The sequence below is a fragment of the Brienomyrus brachyistius genome, chromosome 1 (genome assembly GCF_023856365.1).
Source record: "Brienomyrus brachyistius isolate T26 chromosome 1, BBRACH_0.4, whole genome shotgun sequence".
NCBI classification, from domain to species: domain Eukaryota; kingdom Metazoa; phylum Chordata; class Actinopteri; order Osteoglossiformes; family Mormyridae; genus Brienomyrus; species Brienomyrus brachyistius.
Genome location: NC_064533.1, coordinates 52,801,289 through 52,810,943, shown reverse-complemented (window position 1 = coordinate 52,810,943; position 9,655 = coordinate 52,801,289).

Genomic DNA, 9,655 nt, shown 5'->3' with positions numbered 1-9,655 from the left:
AGTGCCATTTTTAGGTGTGTATCTGCTTTGGTTTAATTCAAGGTGGTACTTGGACCAAAAAGTTTAAGAATCACTGCTCTAAATTAAGGAGATTTAGGCAATTAAGAAACACAGTCGGCATTACTTCAATATAAATCAGTTCATGTAGTTTGTTTCCTACAAATATTCAATATGAAAATTTCAAATATAATACTGTACATACATGTAGATTATGAGGCATACACAGTGAATCCCTGGTGCCCTGCATGGCATAATGTATGCTTTTTTTGCTTATTTTACCAGTTGTCAAATTGGTAAACATGTAAATAACAAAAATGTGGTGTATATTTATTTATTTGTTTGTTTACTCTCAGCATCATGGATTCAAATATGAATAAGGCTGTGGTGTTGTGGGTAAATGAAAATGACGATGATGAACACAGCACTGTCAGTCACAGTCACTGCGCAGAGATCTAGACAGAGAGGCAGACTCTTTTGCAAATAGTCCAGTTTATCCATCCATCCATCCATCCATTTTCCAACCCGCTTATCCTTCTGGGTCGCGGGGGGTCCGGAGCCTATCCCGGAAGCTACGGGCACGAGGCAGGGAACATCCCAGGACAGGGGGCAGCCCATCACAGTAGTCCAGTTTATGTCTCAGGTATTTTACACAGAATCTGCAAACTGGACAGGGGTAGGCAATCCTGATCCTGGATGCCGGTATCCAGTAGGTTTCCTAACTGGTCTCTGATAAACCACATCAGATCTCAGGCAGATAGTAACTCATCAGGTAGGATAGAAGAGTGTTCCTCTAACCAGTCCTCAGGTACCTCCAGATGGTGCATGTTTTTGGTTAGGGACAAAAACACGGAACAGCTGGAGGTCCAAGGACTGGTTTGAGAAGTACTGGGATAGAAAACCTGCTGGAGACCAGCACTCCAGGAGTTATTTACTGCTCTGTATTTTTTGGTGAAGAATAAAGTAAATGCTGCAGCACATCAGTCTGAAAACACTTATTTCTCTGAGTTTCTTATGTTTGTTTAATACTTTACTTTCAATCGTTATACATATTGGTTAACATTTTTTGATAACTGGAAATTCATATGAAATAAATAAAACTCCTTCAGCCTCACTTCAAGTAAACTCAGTGATGACGATGTATCTCAATCTGAATAATCGCAAAAGCACAGAATCTATTAGGCAGTCCACAGTTATACTATATGGATGAAAATATTGGGACACGCCTCTTAATCACTGAATTCAGGTGTTCCATTCAGACCCATTGCCACAGGTGAATAAAATCAAGCAACTAGCCATATAGTCATGTTTGCATCATGCTTCTGTTATGGACTCCAGTGGTTTGGGCGCAAGGACAAGGCATCATGCAGGCGGAACAAAATGTGGACGACCCAGGGGTATGTACCCCTGTCCTGCGCCCAGTGATGGACTGGCATCCCGGCCAGGGTGTACCCCTGTCCTGTGCCCAGTGATGGACTGGCATCCCATCCGTCGTGTACCCCTGTCCTGCACCCAGTGATGGACTGGTATCCTGGCCGGAGTGTACCCCTGTCCTGTGCCCAGTGATGGACTGGCATCCTGGCCAGAGTGTACCCCTGTCCTGTGCCCAGTGATGGACTGGCATCCCGTCTGGCATGTACCCCAGCCTAGTGATCCATGCTGTGATCTATGGGTCAGACTGCAGGCCACCTGTGACTCTCATCCAGAAAAATGTTGGATGAGAGTTTTGTTTGTAATCAGACTTGCCAGAAACATCTCCCATCTATCTTTATTTTTAACTATGAGGCTTTGTCCTCTGTGTTAAAATGCAGCGCGAAGCATCTAGGCTGATTATCGTTGTGTATACCTGAACTGATTCTGCTAATGCTAATTACTAGCAAGAATAAGCAACTCCCAGCAAATTATTGTCATCTTCACGAACAGCAATTTAAGCCGTGAAATTACATACAGCGAAAAAAACAGGACGTACAAAGGCAGAAGCTTCCTCCTCTTATCGACCCTCTGAGTTGTTGATCGTGGGTTGTGTCCATCGCAGAGTTAAAATTATGCGAGTTACGAAAGAGGGTATAAAAATATTTTTCTGTCCTAGAGTGCTGACTGGGTGGGGGTCTCAAAGCACATGAGCGCCCAATTAAACATCCGGTGGCTGGGGGGAATCTCATTATGGCATCGAATGTTGTTGTCCTTACGTGTTATTGGAACTTCACGGGAGATTAGCCCAGATCCGTCATGAAACAAATAGATTGGAAATGGATCTCATGTGTAAAGGAGCACAACGACATGGAAGTTATCGAACCAGCAGAAAGTTTCTGAACCAGCCTGCCAGCTCTTTCTGATAAGATACATTCTCCTCATCAATTGCTTGATGAGCCTCAGTCTCTGCATTTTAAGGTCCGACAGAGAAAGGGTGCACATGTACAGTATAGTGATTACATGAACGTTTGAGTTAGGGTCACAAGGCTGCAGTCCTTTTTATTTACACCTGAATCACAGGAGCTGAAAATTATGATGTGTAGAGTGAACTGTGTATCACATGTCCAGGGAAACATGAACATTTTGTGAGAACATGTGATCAAAACATCATTTTCTAGAAAATGCCAAGAAAAGCTTAATTTTAAGGCTAAGTTCATATTCATCTTGTGTTGCCTTATTTCATTATTGTTATTTTAATAATATTTATTATTTATTATTATATCTTTTGAATTTTTCTAGAAGTGCCAATTCTTGGACCCTTCAGCAGTTCTAACTGTTACATAAAAGTATATAGATAATAAGAAATATAATGATTGCACCACTTTCCGGGATAAATCCCTCAATGATGAAATTGGAGGGACAATTTTATTGCTGTATAATTGATCAGAATCGACGTTTAAGCAGATTAACGTGAAGTTTAACTGTCATAGGTCAGCTTACACATTTCAAGAAATGTGTTCCAGCTTATCATTTCCTGACCTTTTTAAGACTTCGTGAACCAGGCCCTTCGCCCCTAATTGCTCCAGGAATCGACTGACTCTGCTTCCCCCTTGTACTTCACCTTGGGTAAAAGCATCAGCTAAATAAGTAAAAAGCTATGAGCAATGAGAAAGAAGCACAAAGTCATACAAATATAAAGCCAAACACCTAAAGTGCTAGATGTTTGCAGAATAGGGTTTAATGGCTTCAACATCAGCTTTTTCCACTGCGCAAGGAGACCACAGCTAAAGTTCTGAGGCAGGGAAAGCAAGGTTAATTCCTCCAGGACAAATTAATGTAATGTCCTCCCTTTTCAGAGAGATAAATAGGTCATTTTTAAAAATAGAACATATTACCGGTTGTGTTCTATCAGGAGTAATAGATTAAGGTATAAAGAACGGGAAAATGAATTTCTGTGAAGCAAACTGCTTATTGACAATTACTCAGGAAGGCTGATGTCATGATTTAATCACTGACTTTATCAATAGGACATACATGCAAAACAGATTATTTCTAAATAAATATCCTGGGTTTAAAGTCCACCAAGGAAACGTCGCCTGCTGTGTTAGGAGTGGAACACTCTAAGCCAAACACACAAGATGGAAGCTTTTCCATCAGCCTGGATGACCTCGGAGGTGCATGTTCACAAACAGATGCAGTGTAAATTCCCGGACAGGAGGAACAGTCACGCACTTTCCCCAAATACAGGCAGGCTCCTGGAAAGAGGTTGTGTGAGTGTTTGTATTTTCCCATGTGCTGAGGAAAGAAAAGTCAAGCTGCTCCTGAAAAAGTGGGAGATCTCCTATGAGGGTCTGATACGAATGCTGACATCGATAATAAGCCTGGGACAGTAGTTGTAAGTGGCTGAGGACCCCCAGAGTCACACCCTGCCTTTCGACAGGCCTTTGGCATGCTTCCTCGGCAGAATCACACATGTGCTTCTGCATGCCGGACTGAAGTCATACTGATATGCAGCCGCACAGCCGGTGGGCACCAGGGGAGTTACTATAAGCTGGGTGATCATTTATCGCATGGTGACTCACCAGCTTCCAAGATGAAGTGTTATTAAACTTCTTCCCACTCACAAGTGGCCTCGTGAGGATTTCAAATTATAATGAGTCTGCAGTTCTGAGATTTCGCGGAATTCTTTGGGAGCAGGGACATGAAGAAAGTGTGTCCTGGTATCTGCTACTACCCGCACTACCCGCAAGACTCCCATGGTGTGACTCTCAGCCCGCACTGGCATGGCGAAACCTGCCAAGGATCACCTGTGGTGCATTGTAGGGTCCAGGCTGGGGGGAGACCTATGGGGTGTGGAGCACTGTAACAAATGGCCCATCCTATAATTATTAATCTAAGGCGAAGCCATGATGAGGCATGAAAACATGCAGAGGGACATGCGTGTGTGTATGCATCACATACCATTAATCTAAGGCAAACCTCTGATGAACAACAACATCGTTCCATAGTAGAAAATCCAGGTACTAAACTGACCTGCCTGCAGTCCAGACCTGTCACCCACGGAAAACATTTGATAAATCAGGAAACGAAAACTACGACAAAGGAGACCCCAAATTGCTGAGTTGAAATCCTATATCAGACAGGAATGGGACAATATTTCACTTCCAGAACTCCAGCAACTAGTCTCCTCAGTTCCCAAACGTTCACAACAGAAGAGGCGATGCTACACAGAGATAAACACGCCCATCCCAACTTTTTTGAAATGTGTTGCTGGCATCAAATTCAAATTTAGCATATATTTGTCATAAAACAATTAAATTGCTCGGTTTCAACTTTTGTAATGTTTTCTTTGTTCTATTTTCAGTTAAATATGGGTTAAATATGTGATCTGCAAAACATTGCTTTCTGATTTTATTTACATATTAAGCAACTTTTTTGGAATTTTTTTGTTGTATTTCTGACAATATATTCATCTTGAAAAGCTACTTGCAAACTTTATATACATCCTGTGGAATATGACAGTTATGTGGGACTAATACAAGCTTCATTTGTGAATTTGTATTTTCTACAAACTCCTGAGGGTCATTGTAGTCCAGTAATCATTGTGTGCAGAATTGAAATAGGGGGAGTTTAATATCATCAAAGGGCCAGTAAATAGCTCTGTAATCTGCTGTTCACTGCCTGCCGGTTCAGGGTGCAGCAGCTGGCCAGATGTGCACTGCTGTCAGAGGCGAGTGGAGGGACATACCTCCCGGATAAAAGAGGTCACAGATGTTCATTAGTCAGTCATTTGATATTTGGATGTCTGGTAGTAAAGTCCTGAAAAGAGATAAATTACAGCCAAAGAAGCAATTCAGTGAGCAAGTCAAGGGGTCTCCCAATTCAGGGCAAAGTTTCGACTGTGAGTCCCAGCCAGCAATATGAACCACGCCTTCACATCTGCAACAAAATGGAGCTTTTTATTTGCCATTTATACAAGTACATTGGAAGGTGTTTTTTCACATATCCCATTTCACTCCCCTTTTTAAAGGCTCATATAGAGGTGAGAGTAAAGTCTGGGATCTGAGCCCAGGGTCAGCCATCCATCCAGCACCCCTAGAGCATTTTTCAGGGGGTGAATGACGTTGCTCGAGGGCCCAATGGAGACGTGGCTGCTTTGCCAAGCACAGGATTCAAACCCACAATGGGATCCAACTATAGGCAGGAAAGCTGATCCCTCTGAAGCTACAACATGGCCCCGGTTGAAGATCCATCATATGAAGATGTGCAGGAAAGCAAGGTGATAATTAGCTCTGGCTACAATTTGAGTCCGAATGTTAAAAGCGATTCTGATTTATCCTTATCCACAGAGAGGTGGGGAGGGGGTCTTCACGCGCTCGGCTCGCTGTGGCACCTTCAAAGCGCAGCAGCCTGCAATTAGCAGCCAATTATAATGGCAGATGAGCGGCTGCTGAGTAGAACCAAGCATTAATGACGGGGTTGTACTGTAACCGGGTCATGCACCGTAAATTCGGATGCCCTCCCCTCCCCATTCCCTCAGCCCAGTCAGGGAACCCTTATCAAAGTGCAGTTTGTCCTGCCTTAAACCAGAAGCAGGCCCCCCCCGCTCTTGTATTCCAGTGCTTCAAAAACGAAACAGATAGCTAACAAGTAAAGTCAGAAGATCACAGCTAGCTAGCTGATTAGCAGGACACGCTGCTTCAGCATATCCAGCATATGGAGTGTGTCTGTTTAATATTTAGTGTAGTGTAGTTTGAGGCCAACATGGAAAGGAGGGAGCTTACATGTGCTGTCACACATCAGGGTACCAGAAGGTCAGGGTGAAATCTACGACAGCCTTTTAGGATTAAAGGAAGAAGGGGTGTGCAGTTTGCACATTGTACAAGAATTGAAATATGGGTCAACTCACTGGATTCTCACCCGGGTTTGCTAATTAGACTCTCATTTAGTGTACGTAATCAGGTTCTCCAGTGGTTTATCTAGCTGGATTCTCATGCATGTTAACTAGCGGGACTCACACTTATGTGTGTAGTGAAATCGTGCCTGAGCATCACTCAACACTGTGCCCCAGAGACACAATGGGTAAATAAGGATGAGGACATTTCTCACTGCTTGTTACCTCAGTTCTTTTTGGATGCGGTGGAGAGGGAAGTGAAGTAGACAGTGTCAATGATATCTAATGGATAAGTCTTTTTTTTTTTGTAAAAGATACTGAGGCACCGTTTCATGCTCAACTTCTACAAATTCGAAACTCGTCCCGTGGCATCCGCTGATGCAATTTGCTGGGTCCATTTGTGTACATGCTTCCCGAAGAAGCCAGCTACATTCGGAAGGTAGCAGGAGAGAGGAAGGTGGAGATAGGGCTGTAGCCGGGGATGAGTACTGCTTGTTACCTTCAGACACTGCTCTGGTTCAGACCGAGACCAGTCCCGTCTGGCTCAGTAAACAAGACTCATTTAGGTCTATGTCACACCTAGACTCATTGTGGCATAGTGCACCAAAGGTTCATGTCATAATTTGCGCTCTCTCATCATACTCTTTACCCAAGTTCTAAACCTAAATTCATTAATTTGAATTGAAAGTATCACATGTGGTTCGTCACTGGTTTTGCATTGGTATCATATGTGGACCTCTCAGAAAATAACGTTTTTACAGACTTTAACACTTCAGCAAATGGTAAAAGATGTATGAAGTACCCAAAAAAATTAAATAGCATTTGCAAACAACATAATATAATCAAAAGCATTATAATAAAGCAATAATTATAGCAATATATTGAGGAATAAGTAACTAAATGCTTAAACAAAATCAAAGTGCCTTCTAGGAATCGACGTCCAAATATGACCGGTCATGTGTCGCCTCCTCCTGGTCACCGGTGGTTTTGTTGTGTATTCCGCAATTTACTGTTTTACCCACATTTCTCTTCCTACCTAATACGTTAGACCTCTATAGACAGACATCAGTTGTTTTAAGCCAACTTCACATCATAGATCTTAAACTGAATTAGTTCCCGAACAGCAGTATAATGTGTAGCGAACAAAATGATATAGGATTAGTATCCTATTTGAAGTATATTACAGCCAAGAAGGCCAAACAAGGTGCAAATAACAAACTGTTTTATATACCTATGGATCCGATTTTCAAATCAAGGGTAAATCCTACCAACTTAGAAATACATGCGGTTTTACTATAAAAACATAATTGAGTCAGAATAAAAAGTATTGCTTAAAAAATCAACCAGTAGGGGTCGCTCAATGAACACTGGACATCCACGACAGGCCGGTGAGTTTGGTTCAGGAGATTCTGTACCGCTTGCGTGGTCTGCGGCGGAGCGATAAATGTCATTTGCAAGGGACACTTGTAGCTGTGTACGCGTCGATTTTGCATTTTGTATTTAAGGATATTGTGCTTCGGACAGATGCAAGGAGAGATTACATTATGTTTTTTTATAGAAAGAATAGACCTGCTTTGTACCAGAAGTGGGACCTCAGATGCACTGGGGGCACCCTAATGTATACCTGTTTAGAGATTTAACAGCCCGTCTGAAACGTGCTGAAGCAGGAACTGGGAGTTTCCATTTGGACTTTCCACTTGGGACGTTTTAGTATGCAAAAACAAATGTTTATGTCCCCAAATCAATCACCTAGATTTGCAGACGGTATAGTAATATGGCAGTATTTAACACGCCAGTATACCCAATTAGTCTCATAAGAATGGGAGAAAACTAAATAATGTAACTGGTTATGTATTCACTAGATCACAGTGGATTGTTACATTGTGTCGACATCCTCAAGTAATAACAATCTGGCCATGAAGTGAAGGGCTGAACGGACCGCCAGTATGCAGTGGCCTTTCAGTCACCCAGCAAGACGGTGTGAAATACACAACAGCGCTGCGGCGAGCCGAGATTACATCATCGCTGTACTCTGCCAACAATAGCTGAGGTCATTGCAATTAGACTACGTATTATTTTAATGACCCTTATTATTTAATGGGGAGTCAAAATGACCAAAGACTACTTGATTTATGAAGAAATCGGTATATTGCTAAAAGATGGTATCTGAACAATTTCACCATTTATAAGTATGTCAGACCATCTCAGCGGACGTTGTGCTTAAAATGGCTTCCCAAAGTGCTTTCGCGCTCCAATGATCGTTATTTATCCAATAAAATCCTTTTAGTACAAACATTGCAGCAAAGCCTTTCACAGATCAATTTTAAGAGGTAGCCTAATTAAAATGGAGACCTACAAGGCTTTATAGGAAACGTATTATTTTATGACACACTGGGAGGTACATAGCGGAGAAACACGCTCAGGAAATAATACATTAATAGTGTAGAAATCATTCATGTATGGATACAAAAATGTGTAACACAGCCAAAAGTGAATGTCAACTGTGGCATGACTAGTACTGTCTGAGCGCGTTATGTTTTCCTTTTTTATTTTTCATTTTTTAAACCAATGAAGAATTTCATAAACCGACATAAATGGAAAGTTTGCGTCTTGGTGTACCGCATTAACGGGGCTCGAACTCGCGTTGAGTTTCCAACAAGCCGTTTACTCTTCAAAAAAAAAAAATGCTGCTTGACTTCCAGGTGATTCATCGATGTGAAATGAGAAATGTCTGCCCTACAGTAGACCATCTTAATATGTGCCAACGTCCCACAATGGCCCAGTTGTTTTTGTTCGGTGTGTTCACCAGACACAATGCATAACAATGAAGGACTAGTCAAAATACATTTTGTCTGTTTGACGTTTGTTTTACTTGAAATGCCTTGGAGTTCTTAATTTATTTGTACAGAGCACTTTTAGGGATGCAATTTACGGTAACTACTTTGCTTAAGATATTATGGCTCATTGGGACTCAAACCAGTAACCTTCAGTGTTATAGTCTGTAACCTTTTCACTACCCACTGACATTTGCTTCAGGGGTGTATTTTAATGTTTTACCCATTTACACTGCTCGAGGCATCACATTAGCGGCGTGTGCCGGAGCAGCCCTAGTGACACCGGGCCGCCTGCGTCTCCTACGGCAACCCAGAGGTGAACTATGCTGTGACGTGCGTCGCGCGGCATGAGAAACCACATTCCTGCCCCAAGTCATACCAGCAGAGGTGGGGGGGGGGGTGTATTTCCAGCATGAGACGATCAAAGCTTTCTTCTCTTTCAGTGTGCTTCTAACTTTCCAAAGCTATTTCTTTTTCCGTTAGTGACTGGTATACTGCTTAGACTGTTAGCCAGAGG